The following is a 13,900-nucleotide window of genomic DNA, read 5'->3' as shown; positions in this document are numbered from 1 at the left end:
TCTCCCAGAAGGATTGTGGCTTGTCAATATGCATTTTAGCAAATTCCAGTCTGGCTTTTTTATGTTTTTCTTTCAAAAGTGGAGTCCTCCTGGGTCTTCTTCCATGGAGCCCACTTTCGCTCAAAAAGCGACGGATGGTGCGATCAGAAACTGACGTACCGTCACCTTGGAGTTCAGCTTGTATCTCTTTGGCAGTTATCCTTGGTTCTTTTTCTACCATTCGCACTATCCTTCTGTTCACTCTGGGGTTGATTTTCCTCTTGCGGCCGCGCCCAGGGAGGTTGGCTACAGTTCCATGGACCTTAGACTTCTTAATAATATTTGCAACTGTTGTCACAGGAACATCAAGCTGCTTGGAGATGGTCTTGTAGCCTTTACCTTTACCATGCTTGTCTATTATTTTCTTTCTGATCTCCTCAGACAACTCTCTCCTTTGCTTTCTCTGGTCCATGTTCAGTGTGGTGCACACAACGATACCAAACAGCACAGTGACTACTTTTCTCCATTTAAATAGGCTGAATGACTGATTACAAGATTGGAGACATGTGTGATACTAACTAAAGAAACTAATTAGTTTGAAATATCACTATAATCCATTTATTTATTATCTTTTCTAAGGGGTACCAACAAATGTGTCCAGGCCATTTTAGAATATCTTTGTAGAATAAGCAATAATTCATCTCTTTTCACAGCTTCTTTGCTTTATTCTATGACATACCAAAGGCATGCAAGTATACATGATAAAATAGCTTTTAATTTCATCACTTTTCAGGAGGAATGAAGCATTATTTCAATGAGCTGTAAGGGTACCAACAAATTTGAGCACGTCTGTATGTGGTATATTAACATATATCCATTGATAAAGACTTTTTGATATTTACAGTCAATTACAGGTACACATACAAATACTGACCTATAAAGAAGACAGACAGTGTTTTGAATACATATTGATAGATAGATAGATAGATAGATAGATAGATAGATAGATAGATAGATAGATAGATAGATTGATTGATTGATTATTCTGCTCATGAAGCTGCTGGATTAACTGCAGGGGGCTGGCACCATAGTCTCTTCTGCGTGCTGCTGTGCCCTTCAGTGGCAATGCATGCTTTGCTATACTTCCCTATGCGCATTCCTCAAGCCTGGCCTGGGAGTGGTGAGAGATGAGAGAGCAATTCAGTCTCAGTGCCCATTCAATTATCATTCATTCATTATCTGACTGCCAGCAAAGGTGCCTAGTGCCAGTTATGCTGAACTGGGTGTGGGTTTGTGTGTAATCACATTTATGTATGTATTTATTTTTTCAGACGCTGTGTGTGTAACGGGCAGTGTTGTGTGATTCTGTCCTGTCCCGTCGGTGAGATGAGATAAAAGTTCTAAAACTACATATGCAGACAAGCCCAGCTCTTTTGCATTGTGGTTAAGATGTGTCCTAGTTTCCAGATTTCACATTGCTCTTCCTGATATCCTAACAAAGCAGGATGCCACAGCCATACCCAGCCGCCCCCGGAGTGTGACCCATGCTGGCTATTTGTCCGCTGCCAGGGGGGAAGATATTAACCAGATCAAATGTGTCATCTCCTGAGGAGAGGTTAAGGATCACAGCCTCCCTCGGTGCTGGCTCTCTGCCACCATGTCATCTTTCCCCAGGCCTAATCGAGTTATCATATCAACAAATCTCTCGCTGACACTCTCTAAGAAAGAGGAGAATTGCTGGACAAATTTGTAGCAGCAGGATGTTGGCGCTTTCCCGCGAAGCAGGATAAAAAGCACCTGTAACCCCGGCTCAAGCTCTCCTCTCCCTCACGCTGAGAGTTCAGTCGCAGTGAGCACCATGCTGCTTCAGTTATTTGATTACCCCTCTGCTAAGTAGGTAGCTCTGTTCTCCTAACTGAGAGAGCTGCTAGACTCCCAGCAGGCTATATCCACCATTGTGGTAATCTGGTAAAAAAAGAAGTTAATTTGTACAAAATAAATAATATGCCTGTCTACTTGGCTTTGGATAAATGGTTACAGTCAAGATTGTTCATCAGGAAGTATGACTTAACTGCTAAACTTTATCTCGCTGGCCTGGGTCCAGATTTAAACAAATATAAGCACTCATGTAATCACATTATTTTGTGGCACAATAGTGGTGCTACAGTATATCTATACTTTTTAACATATTATTGAATATGTGGAGTAGTGGTTAGGGCTCTGGACTCTTGACCGGAAGGTTGTGGGTTTAATCCCAGGTGGGGGACACTACTGCTGTACCCTTGAGCAAGGTACTTTACCAAGATTGCTCCAGTAAAAATCCAACTGTATAAATGGGTAATTGTATGTAAAAATAATGTGTTAAAAAAATAAATAAATAAATAAATAATATAATTGTATGTAAAAATAATGTGATTTCTTGTAACAATTGTAAGTTGCCCTGGATAAGGGCGTTTGCTAATGAATAAATAATAATAATATTGAATGCCTGTGTTCCAGTGATTAGTCTGTAAGAAATGTCTAAACTCCTAAAAACAAGCCGAATAATACTTTTTTTGCATGTCGTCTTCAGTATCAAAACATCTTAATATTAAGCGTGCACGTTTTGCAATGAAGTTCGAAATGTCTGTACTAAAATATTTACCAGCAGCACAGTTCATTTCATAGAAAACACTGCTCTAGATGATACTCCAGCACAGATGGCAGGGTTCTTTCAGACAAATTACCAACGAATGTCAAGGAATGTCTTTATAAAAAAGCTGGCCTCTGCGAGCCTCAGGAATGGATCTATCAACGTCATGTTTGCATTAAGAAGAAACTCATTTTGTGGTTCTTTAAAACGGGCTTAGGGTTCAATAGATTCTGTTCTAAACTAAAGACTTCTACAATTGTTCTTGCGAGAATTTTTAACAGTTACCTTTTGCACCCCCCCCCCCCTCCACAAACAAAGAGAAAAAAGGGAGCGTAAAAAGCCTGTATTCAGAAAATAAATGTGATTTTCAGAATTATCTGCCACTCAGTGACAAAAGCTCAGGTTTGGAGCCTCTCAGCTTGATTCTGACCTCTCACATCTGAGGGAGAAAACACAGGCCAGGCAGCCCTCCACAATGGGGGGCTGGACTGAGAGCTGACCCCGAGTGCCAATGCTACCTGCTGCTAGGCACAAAGAAATCAAGTCCCAGGGCTCGCCTGGAAGAAAGGGCCAGGCAGTTTCATCTTCAGAAAGGGATTGTGGTGACCACTTTGTCTGCCAATGAATAAGATTTATGCTCATTTCTTTCTTTTTCTGTTTTTTTTTTTCTTTTTGGAAAAAAATCTTTTGAATGTGTTTTTTTCTTTTTTTTCTTCTTCTGAATCTGAGGGATGCTCTCTGAGCATCACTAACTGATTACAGCCCTTCAATGGAAAAGAGTGCTCCTTCTCTATTAGATTATGCTGCCCTCAGCAGTTATCTGAGAGCAGTCAAGTGCCTGGTAATGCCAAACAGTCGCCTCGCCTTGGAAACCAGAAGAAAAGTTAACACCAAGATTTTCATTTCACCCCATTAACAGCCTGCGTTTCTTCTCCGAATTTCAATCGTCTCTCAAGTTGCTAAAAAACAGGGAACACTTTAATCCCCTAAAACCCCAACAAGACAAAATCCCAACTGCCCGAGATGCAGTACCAGTGGATGTTTAGTCTGCCAGCACTTCTAAAAAGTTATTATAGATTAAAACATTTGAAATAAGTTTGTATTTTAACAAAGCTCTGTTTTTTCTGTCTTTCTTTCTCATGAGTTTTGTATTCAGACAGTTTTCCTACCTTGTGTCCTGGTATTTTGTGACAATAGTAGTAGCGATAATGCAGTCAGCGTTTGATCACACCTGTTGTGTGTGACCTAATCCATCCATCTCCAATGTATAAAACAAATGATCAATTAAGACAGGTTAAATGACGGGGGGCTTGAAAAGTGACGTTTTAAACTGTTTGAATCTGTTACAGAATGCTTTGCTCAAATAAATACACCGGCAATGAATCCTAGGCCTTGCAACGGCACCTTCATCACCACTAACATTAAAAACATAACATTATTATCTCATTATCGCTGTATTCCTAATTGAACTAATTGTCGTCTTTCTGTTCTGGTGTTAACACATTTAATTTAACAAGTATCCGCAGATTAATTAGCATGCGAATATGAATTATAGGGCCTATGTAGCACAGAACAATACAAATTGGAAGTTGGGAACATGAGTAATTTAAATTATGCAGTGCCGCTGTCACTTATCGCCAATTTCTTGCCCATAAGTTTTTAATTCTCTTGTACTGCACTCCATGAACGATCAAAGGAATCCATGTTTCCCCTCTTCTATGTTGTGTTGTAATCCTATTTGCACCGCTATCGCTTCCCACAAAGGATGCTGCTCTGTTGGAGCTCCTGGGCACAACACTAGATGGAATGCACTTCCCATTAAGTTATGATTAGAATTTCCATGTAGCGCAGTTATGCCGATTCCTTTGTCAATAGCTGAATTCGGATTGCATTGTCTGCGGAGCAGGAGGAAGCAAAGGGGTGACAAATAGAAGCACTACAATGAATTACTCAACCGGAGAAGCAGAAAGCTATCTATTTCTTTTTTTCAGTACAGGCCAGTACGGTGTTGAAAGTGCTGAGGTTTGCGATGCCCATTAAAGGCAAATGCTAAGGTTCACTGACCTCTCAGTAAAGGGACGAACAGCAGGTGTCCTTTTTCTGTAGAGCTTAATTAAAGATGAGGCCGGACCATATAGAAGGTCTAGCAAATCACATACGAATGGCTAGCATCAGCACACCTCTTCTGCAATTGAATTGTTTTATTGGGCTGTATTCTGGTGCTTTAATGAGAAAAATGAAATCTGCTAACCTTGTCTGTCAATAAAACTTCATACAGGTCTTTGGTTTCAAGGACTTCTCAGAGTTAATTTCTAAAGCAATCCCATTACAGTGTCACTTTTATTTATACCCCCACACACACAAAAGGAGTCAAGTCTCAAGCACTTTGAGTATGAGAAAACTGCCACCCCTGGTGAGAACAATTTTTATAAGTGGGTATTATGTACAGACTTGGGTTCTAGGCATGCCAAACAGTGGCAGCCTGTTTTAAATATGAAAGCACACCAAACCCTATTAAAGTGGTTTGGCAGCCAACCTGCTAGAAGAGAATGGTGCTCATCTGATGCTAAAACCACAACCGATTCACTGGGGCTCAGACGCTCACTCACGTCAACTCTCTCTTCCACACCTCTCACTCGTCAGTGCGCAGACCTGCTTTGTTTGTTCTCTTGATCCTGAAGGGGATGCTTGCTACGCAGGTGGTCTCAGGACTCAGAAAGCCGTATCACAATCAAGGACAGTTTCTTTTGCACACAATTTTCTAGCTCAGTGCCATAAGCAAACAGGAGTGCGACGGGGCCAAAGAAAAGGTAGAAAGGAGGATAAAAAAAAGTTTAAGAAAACAGATGACACATGAAACCGGCTCTCCAGCTTCGCTCAAGGTTTCAGGCATCATTAACACTCAAGTGTTTCTGTCTCCTACTGCTCCGCCTTCTCATCCTGTGAGATTCTTTAAGAGGTTCTTAAAGAGGCCCTGTCGCAGGTGCGAGCTGATGGAGCTTAACTGAGGACTTGCAGGGCAAACTGAGGCTGCTGATTTAAAATAAATAAGGGCTCTTAGCCTGGGATCTTGTCCGGTCTTCTTGAACAGAGAAATGTTGATTTTTATGAAAGGTTAGAGACAGCGAAGCATGCACATTCTCCTGCTCTTGTTTGTAGTTCGGTAAATGGGGCAGCAGTGTGGAGTAGTGGTTAGGGCTCTGGACTCTTGACCAGAGGGGCATGGGTTCAATCCCAGGTGAGGGACATTGCTGCTGTACCCTTGAGCAAGGTACTTTACCTAGATTGCTCCAGTAAAAACCCAACTGTATAAATGGGTAATTGTATGTAAAAAAAATAATGTGTAAAAAATAATGTAATTGTATGTAAAAATAATGTGATATCTTGTAACAATTGTGAGTCGCGCTGGATAAGAGTGTCTGCTAAGAAATAAATAATAATAAATCAGCTATTTTTGAAAGAAAAAAACCCCAGCAATTAAATTTTCTCTCCCTTATGCTGTATGTTGTATCTATAGTATGTGAAGGGTTACTAAAGGACTCCATGTACACGGGGACAGCTTGGGACAGTTCAGGTGTTTTTAACTGAAAGGGACCCTTTATTTCTCTTTGGCCATTTGATTCTCCAGGATTACTCAAGCGAATCCATCATTACAATGCAACTCTCCTCCGTCCCATCCTCACCTTGCAGTACACCTGATGCCTGGCCACTAACCCACCAGTCATCACACTATTTTAATATTGCCCCGGTCTAGAGCCTGCACCCCTTCACCTTCAGCCCTCCCTGCAGTAAAAGGGTCTTTCTCTGGGTCACGCTTGGCTAGTTGAAGGAAGCCACGCCTGAGGTTAACGAAGCGCTTCTGTCCTCACTTTGCTGCATGCCCAAACACAGCTTCTGCTTCTATGAAAGGAGCTTGTTTACTCTTATAAGGACCAGACTCCACCATAAACAAGAACTTTCTGGGTGTATTTTTAACCCTCTGCAATAAAGGCGAGGCTGGATGCTTGAATAAACAGTTGTAATAGTTGTGATGTGTGTGGTTGTTCAGCTGCCTGTTGTGTTTAAAATTCTCCTGTTTCTGTGGATGAGAACAAGCATAAGAACATAAGAACATAAGAAAGTTTACAAACGAGAGGAGGCCATTCAGCCCATCTTGCTCATTTGGTTGTTAGTAGCTTATTGATCCCAGAATCTCATCAAGCAGCTTCTTGAAGGATCCCAGGGTTTCAGCTTCAACAACATTACTGGGGAGTTGGTTCCAGACCTTCACAATTCTCTGTGTAAAAAAGTGCCTCCTATTTTCTGTTCCTAATGCCCCTTTATCTAATCTCCATTTGTGACCCCTGGTCCTTGTTTCTTTTTTCAGGTCAAAGAAGTCCCCTGGGTCGACATTGTCTATACCTTTTAGGATTTTGAATGTTTGAATCAGATCGCCGCGTCTTCTTTGTTCAAGACTGAATAGATTCAATTCTTTTAGCCTGTCTGCATACGACATGCCTTTTAAACCCGGGATAATTCTGGTTGCTCTTCTTTGCACTCTTTCTAGAGCAGCAATATCCTTTTTGTAACGAGGTGACCAGAACTGAACACAATATTCTAGGTGAGGTCTTACTAATGCATTGTAAAGTTTTAACATTACTTCCCTTGATTTAAATTCAACACTTCGCACAATATATCCAAGCATCTTGTTGGCATTTTTTATAGCTTCCCCACATTGCCTAGATGAAGACATTTCTGAGTCAACATAAACTCCTAGGTCTTTTTCATAGTTCCCTTCTTCAGTTTCAGTATCTCCCATATGATATTTATAATGCACATTTTTATTGCCTGCATGCAATACTTTACACTTTTCTCTATTAAATTTCATTTGCCATGTGTCTGCCCAGTTCTGAATGCTGTCTAGATCATTTTGAATGACCTTTGCTGCTGCAACAGTGTTTGCCACTCCTCCTATTTTTGTGTCATCTGCAAATTGAGTTCAGCTGTCTAGACGACTGTCCTTGTTTCCAGAGAAGACCTGTCTCCATGCTGGCTGTGTGGAAGTGACATTACTGGAGAGGCATCTATCCAGGGCGCCAGGGTCAATACTATTACAGACCTCCAGGAATCGTCCAGGGATCTCTTAATGCCCTCAATGCAGAAAGACAGCATCATGGTTTCATGTCTCATCCAAAGAAGGATGTCTCTGTTGGCGAATTAAACCCGTTCAGTGGGAGGGTAATGCTGATAAACTAACCCTAGGATTGTATATGAATCTGAATCCTCAATGTGGGGACCCACACTGTTACTCTACGCTATCCAGCTGCTCACTGTACATGTTCATGCCTAGCCCCTCCAGATCCTCTTCTTTAATGCATAGCATGTAAGTACAAACCCTGTAGGGGCAGGAATGTATTTCAATGTTAGTTCCTTTTGAGTCTCTCCAATGTATACAGTACACAAAGACAATCTAGAGTGCTGGATGCATCGTTTATTACAAATAAAACCTTTAACGAAAAAGTAAAAAAACTAATGTCTAAAACCTTTCTATTGTAGCCAGCTTACTAAATGTAGCATTACCGTTTTTATTGGCTGCAGCAGCCTTTACGAGAATCCTGAAAGGGGGCCCTTGCAATGTCTAGCCTCTTTTGCAGCCAGTTAAAAAGGGAAAGTTTTTTTTATGAATCAACATGCGTGCGCTTTTACTGGGTTGCGCTGCTAACCAGACGAAAACGGGGCAGACTCCTTGGGACTGTTGGGTGGATGCTGGTCAAAAATGGAGAGACCAATCCATTGAAAATGTTTGTAAGTTCTACTGCAGGGCGGCATAGAATTGCAAACTGGGGCTGATGATTGTTAGAAATTGCAAAGCGATGTTTTTCAACATGCATCAGCATAGCGCTCAAGTTTCTCTTTCCACTGCTTTCCCGTCACTGTTTTATGATCACACAGGGATCACACCTTCCTCATTGGTATTGTGACACAGCTGACAGTCTGTGACCTCCCCCTGGTCCACCGGATCACTGCACTGGGTTGATGTAGCTTTTGATTTATATATCAGATCAGTTTAACACTCGGTTTAAGGAGGATGCTAGCTGATGTAACTGGGGCTTGACAGCTGGAAAACATAGTGGGGTCACTAGATAATATGGTATCTAGTGTCACAGCACAAAAACATGAGAAATTAGCTAAACATGAGCAACTCAAGGCTGCAAGTGCTGACTTGTTCATTGCAAACAAGGGAAGAATTTGCACATTTTCATGGCTAAATACAGGAGCATTCAGATTAAGATTTTTTATTTTTTTTATTTTTAAGTGCTATTTCTATGCTGAGCTCTATATGAATGGCAAAGCATTTAGTTTTTGGGAATAAATGCCTGTATTGGTTGACTTTGTTATTGATTCGAAAGCGACGCGGAGTTGCATTGATGCAAATGTACACGATGAATAAAGAAATAAGTCATTCATTACAGTGGATCTCTATCTTGTGCTGTTAAGAATGCTGAAGGTCGTGTGTACAGAGGTTCGAATGTTTTAAAAGTATCAGGTCACAGGGACGTCTTCTCCACCCCCTGCTTGTTTCACTGGAATAATAAATAATAATAAAAAGAAGAATGCTTGTATCCTACTTCCTGACTCAGTGGAGCCAGGCCTGCTTTAACCCAGTAGGGGAATACAATGAAAGAGTTTCTCTGCAGCCTTTATTTCAGCCGGGGGAGGTTTCCAGTCCCCAGGCTTTGCTGTTTGTTTAGTTCCACTTGCGAAGCCCAAGGCGCCACAGGCGGTCCATAGTGCTGACCCCCTTCTCCACTCCTCCACTCCTCCACCTCTACCCCTTCCCTCGCCTTGTGTTCCTACACTCCTCACTTTGTGTTTCTCTCTCTCTCTCTTGCTCTCTCTTCCTTTCTCCTGTTACTGTATAAAATGCTGTGTATACATCACATCCAATATTTGTTTTGTCTAGAAAACCAATGCATAGCTGTCAACACTGCTGCTCTTAGAACTTGAGGTCAGGGGTTCGAATCCCCTGTTAATACACTCAGGCTTGAAGGAAGTTTTCAAACATTATTGTGTTGGGTTTGAATTTACAAAATAAAAAGTACCGGCTGCTGTTTTTTTGGATGGTAGCTGCAAAGTTCCTAAAAACTATCAGCTAGATCACATTAAGTCTGCTTGTGAGGAGTTTTCATTGTCATTAGTATATTGGCTTGGACACAGCAGACCCATGGAAACATACAATCACCACTTGATCTCATTGCCATTTTTTAGCCATCCCACATTACAAATGCTGTCATAGGTGTGCTGAAAGCATGTTGCATTACACAACAACCTCAGTCTTACTGCTTGCATACACTATTATGACTAGAGCATGCCTGTTTTCATAATGATGTACAATTGTTTTTCACAACCCTTCAACTTATATCGTCACATCTTGCAAAGAACTGGGACACTCGATTGAGGCAAGTACATATTTATTTGTTCAAGTGAAATTCAGCTTTTTTTCTGGCATGGCTGCTCTGCTAACCATCAGAGAAGCTGGCAGGTTGAGTGTAGACTTGCTGGAGCTAGATCACACGGCCTCCTGTTACAATGCAAAGGCACTTCAATATATCTATGCAACCAATCATCAGTGTCGTTGGGATTTTTCTCTTAAAGGGAGCGGGTGTTAAAAAAGATAAGAAAACAGCCAGGCTGGTGAGAATCTTCAAACTGAAACCACAAGGAAGTTGTGGGTGTGCCAATAACTGTGTGTCCCAGCAGCGTGACTCCTGATAAAACAGCTCCATTTCTAGGTGCTTGTTTAAGAGTGCAATGACAGTTTTGAAAAACTGAGATATCTCATTTTTCGGGTTATGATAACAAGTACGTGTGAGTTTGTTTCACATGTGAGGATATTCTCCTAAGATGTGTCGCCTGTTTTTTTTTTTGGTTTTTGGTATTCAGTATTGCTTGATGGCTCTAACATTTTATTTATTTCAGTACAAATCTGAACACAGGTACCCGGGTTAAGTTTTCAGGTCAGACCAGCATAAAACTAATGTCTTTCTGCATATGCTAATGCACCCTAGTTAGAAAGAGAAAGGGGATTTTTAAAATGCAGTCCTGTGCAGGAGGTAATAAGGGGGGGTGTCTGTACTGGCACTCTGCCACAAGGGAGGAAGGCCCCACGACAAGCAGCTCTGGGATCTCGAGAGTTGCATCTTGGGCCAAGGCACAAAACAAAGGAAAGGTTTCATTCACCCTGTAGATATGAATCTATCTGTTTTTAATCTTCTAAAAGTTTTAGGTTTCAGTTATCCCACACAGGGGTCTGTGGTCTTTCAAAAAACCGTTATAAAGCTGTTACACCTGGGGGCTGATACCTCCAGTAAGTTTTTAATGTCTGGCAGCTTGGCTTTAATAGACCTGTTCAATTCTGAGAGGTATAAAATAATTTTGATGATTGGCAAAAAACTACTCACAACAATAGCTGAACTGCTCCTTCCAGCAACCAAGTCGTTTCTTTCAAGTCTTATACAGGTGTCTGTAATTAAAAATGACTGAATCTCCTTACAAGTTATGGTTTTTGTAATCATCTGTTATGTTGCTCCTAAATTGAGTGGTTGTTTTTTTTTTTTCTCTGAATCTGTCTTTACCGGCTCTGAGCTGCTTGGTGCTTCTCTGGAGAATCCTAAGTGCCCTGACCGAAGCGACTTCCTCATTCCATTGAAATCATACTGAGGTGTGACCTTTCAACTCTACCAGCGCCACCTACTCTCTGACTATATACATCTAGAGCAGGTGGCACTGGGAAGGTCACACTGTTACATGATCTGAATAAGGTGAGGAAGGCTGGTCAGTCCTAGGGTTCCCAAGACAAACTCAAAGTTCAAAAGTAAGGCAGAACAATTATTTATGTATTGGAGCAACACAACCTAGAAGCACCCAGAATGACTGCAAACACCTAAATTAGCAAGGGGAATGTAAAAAAGAAACAATTCAAATGATACTGGCTCTTCAAGCAATGCCCGTTATCTCCTGTGGTCAGCCGTGCCGCAGCCGCAGTCATACCAAGTGGTTCCATTGCAAATGAGATTAAGCATTGGGTGCTGGAGCTCTAGCTTTATAAATACTTTAGATGCCTTGAAAAGGAGTGTGATAATGTTAGTGTTTTGTTTTTGGTTTGTTTATGGATTTAAGTTCATTGTAAACCTTGCCAAAAAGCAAAAGCTAGAGAATAAAATGTGTTGCACAATATTCAGAAAGAGAGCAGAGAGAGGGCTGCTGTGTCCATGACGGTCATCCCATAGGGTCTATCATTCTACACAGAAGTTTGATCCCACAGGGTTTATCATTCTACACAGAAGTTTGATCCCACAGGGTTTATCATTCTACACAGAAGTTTGATCCCATAGGGTTTATCATTCTACACAGAAGTTTGATCATCAAGAGGTCTGGGCTTGCCAGTAGTCTGATATTGGTTCCTGCATGGCTAAAGAAATCTAAAGTAACTTGTAGTGCAGGAGACAACCATTTCTACTTCTTCTGGACAATCACTCCTTAATGAAAGCCCATTGCATAATAGCTATGTTCTTATTTGTTTAAATGGGCTTGCAGAATACAATATAGCTCTGCCTTTAAGGGCTCTTCCATGAGTTATGCATGCCACACATTTAAAGGGTTATTCTACATATTCCTTGGGTAGTCAATGTAAAGATATTTAAATGTGGCATGTGTGTATTTCTTTCTTTCTTTCTTTTAACATGTATACAGTATTCTTCAATAAAAACTCCTAAAAGAACGACAGTCATTTGTTAGTTGATTAAACCAGGAACTGTGTTCATTTGAACACTACGCCAATTTGATGCTTTGTGTATCCAAACTATACCTTTCTTTTGGAGGACTGTGGACGTATGAAGCCATACCAGTAGCACACACACACATTTCAAAAGTGCTCTAATAAATATGAAAACAGCACTTGAATAGGAAGGGAAAAGTGTATTCTTCTGTAGTGTTACTATTTTTTAATCATCATCATCATCATCATCATCATCATACTAATAAAATGAATAAATTGCATTCAAAAGCATAGCTTTTTCATAATGCATAAACATCATATGTGCATTTTAATAAATTAACAGAATTGATTCACATAGATAGATAGGTACAATTGAGAACAATTGAAATGTTATAGTCTGCTTCTTCAAACAGAACCAACACAAAATACATTTTTTGTATTATTATTTTTTATATAATTAAAAAAGCTGGTCCATTTTGTCAGCTATCCCTCCAAAGATCCCTGTATTTGAAAACTTCAACAACCAGACAATTGCCTAACCCTCCGAGATCCGTATATCGGCGTATAGGACAGCAGTTAATGGCTGTTTGCTGTGTGTTTTATTACCGCGGAAGCTGGCGGCATTTCTCCCGCTTTTGCGTTGACAATGCAGTACAAAGCTAGTACAGTAATCCAGCGAAGGAAGCCCAGCAGCCACGCGGAAGCAGTTAAACTGTAGGACTGCGTCTCTTTGTGCTTAGTTATCTGTGTACTGTCGGGGCTATACAGGAACTCCGGGGCTGTTATCTTTTTTATGTTGGTGAAGAAAATGTCCGTTACTGGAACGGGCTACACTGCTTTTGGTCAATGAATCGACAGCCAAGTAAAATAGCGGTAACTAGTGTGACTTGTGGCTCATTTTGATGAAATAAAGTTGGCATAAGAAATGCTTCTTCTTTAGGTAGGCTGATTAAGAAATTAAATACAATTCAATAAATTAAATAAACACAACTTTGGAACGATTTGACCGAAATGTGAGCAAAATGAACTAATATAACATGAACAACCACTCTTCTTAAAAGCTGCAATTATTATTATTATTATTATTATTATTATTATTATTATTATTATTATTATTATTACTACTTTGACTAATAATAATAGTGAAAAATGTTGACCATTAAAGAGCATCAACGGTTAACATATGTAATATATATTATAGCGATCTCGGTTAATGCAGGCAGGCGCATCACACAGGACGAGGCAATCCAGACACAGGCGGAGGGCGGGCACGAACCCGGGACCTCTCGCACTAGCTTTGCGCCGATACCACTGTAAAAAATAACCAGCTCCTTTGCAAGGTCCTGGGGTCGTGCCCGCCCTCCGCCTGTGTGTGGATTGCCTCGCCCTGTGTGATGCGCCTTCCTGCGTTAACCGAGATCGTATATTGGTGTCAGAAGTGGACGCAGGTATACCCTGGCACACACTCGTCGGACTGCAGCCTGGTGAGCAAGTCCAGGGTGGACTTGAGGCTGGCAGGGGAGAGTGTAGCG

This window comes from Acipenser ruthenus, chromosome 12, assembly GCF_902713425.1.
Source record: "Acipenser ruthenus chromosome 12, fAciRut3.2 maternal haplotype, whole genome shotgun sequence".
NCBI classification, from domain to species: domain Eukaryota; kingdom Metazoa; phylum Chordata; class Actinopteri; order Acipenseriformes; family Acipenseridae; genus Acipenser; species Acipenser ruthenus.
The sequence above is the reverse complement of the archived record's forward strand: the minus strand, read 5'-3'. Positions refer to the sequence as shown.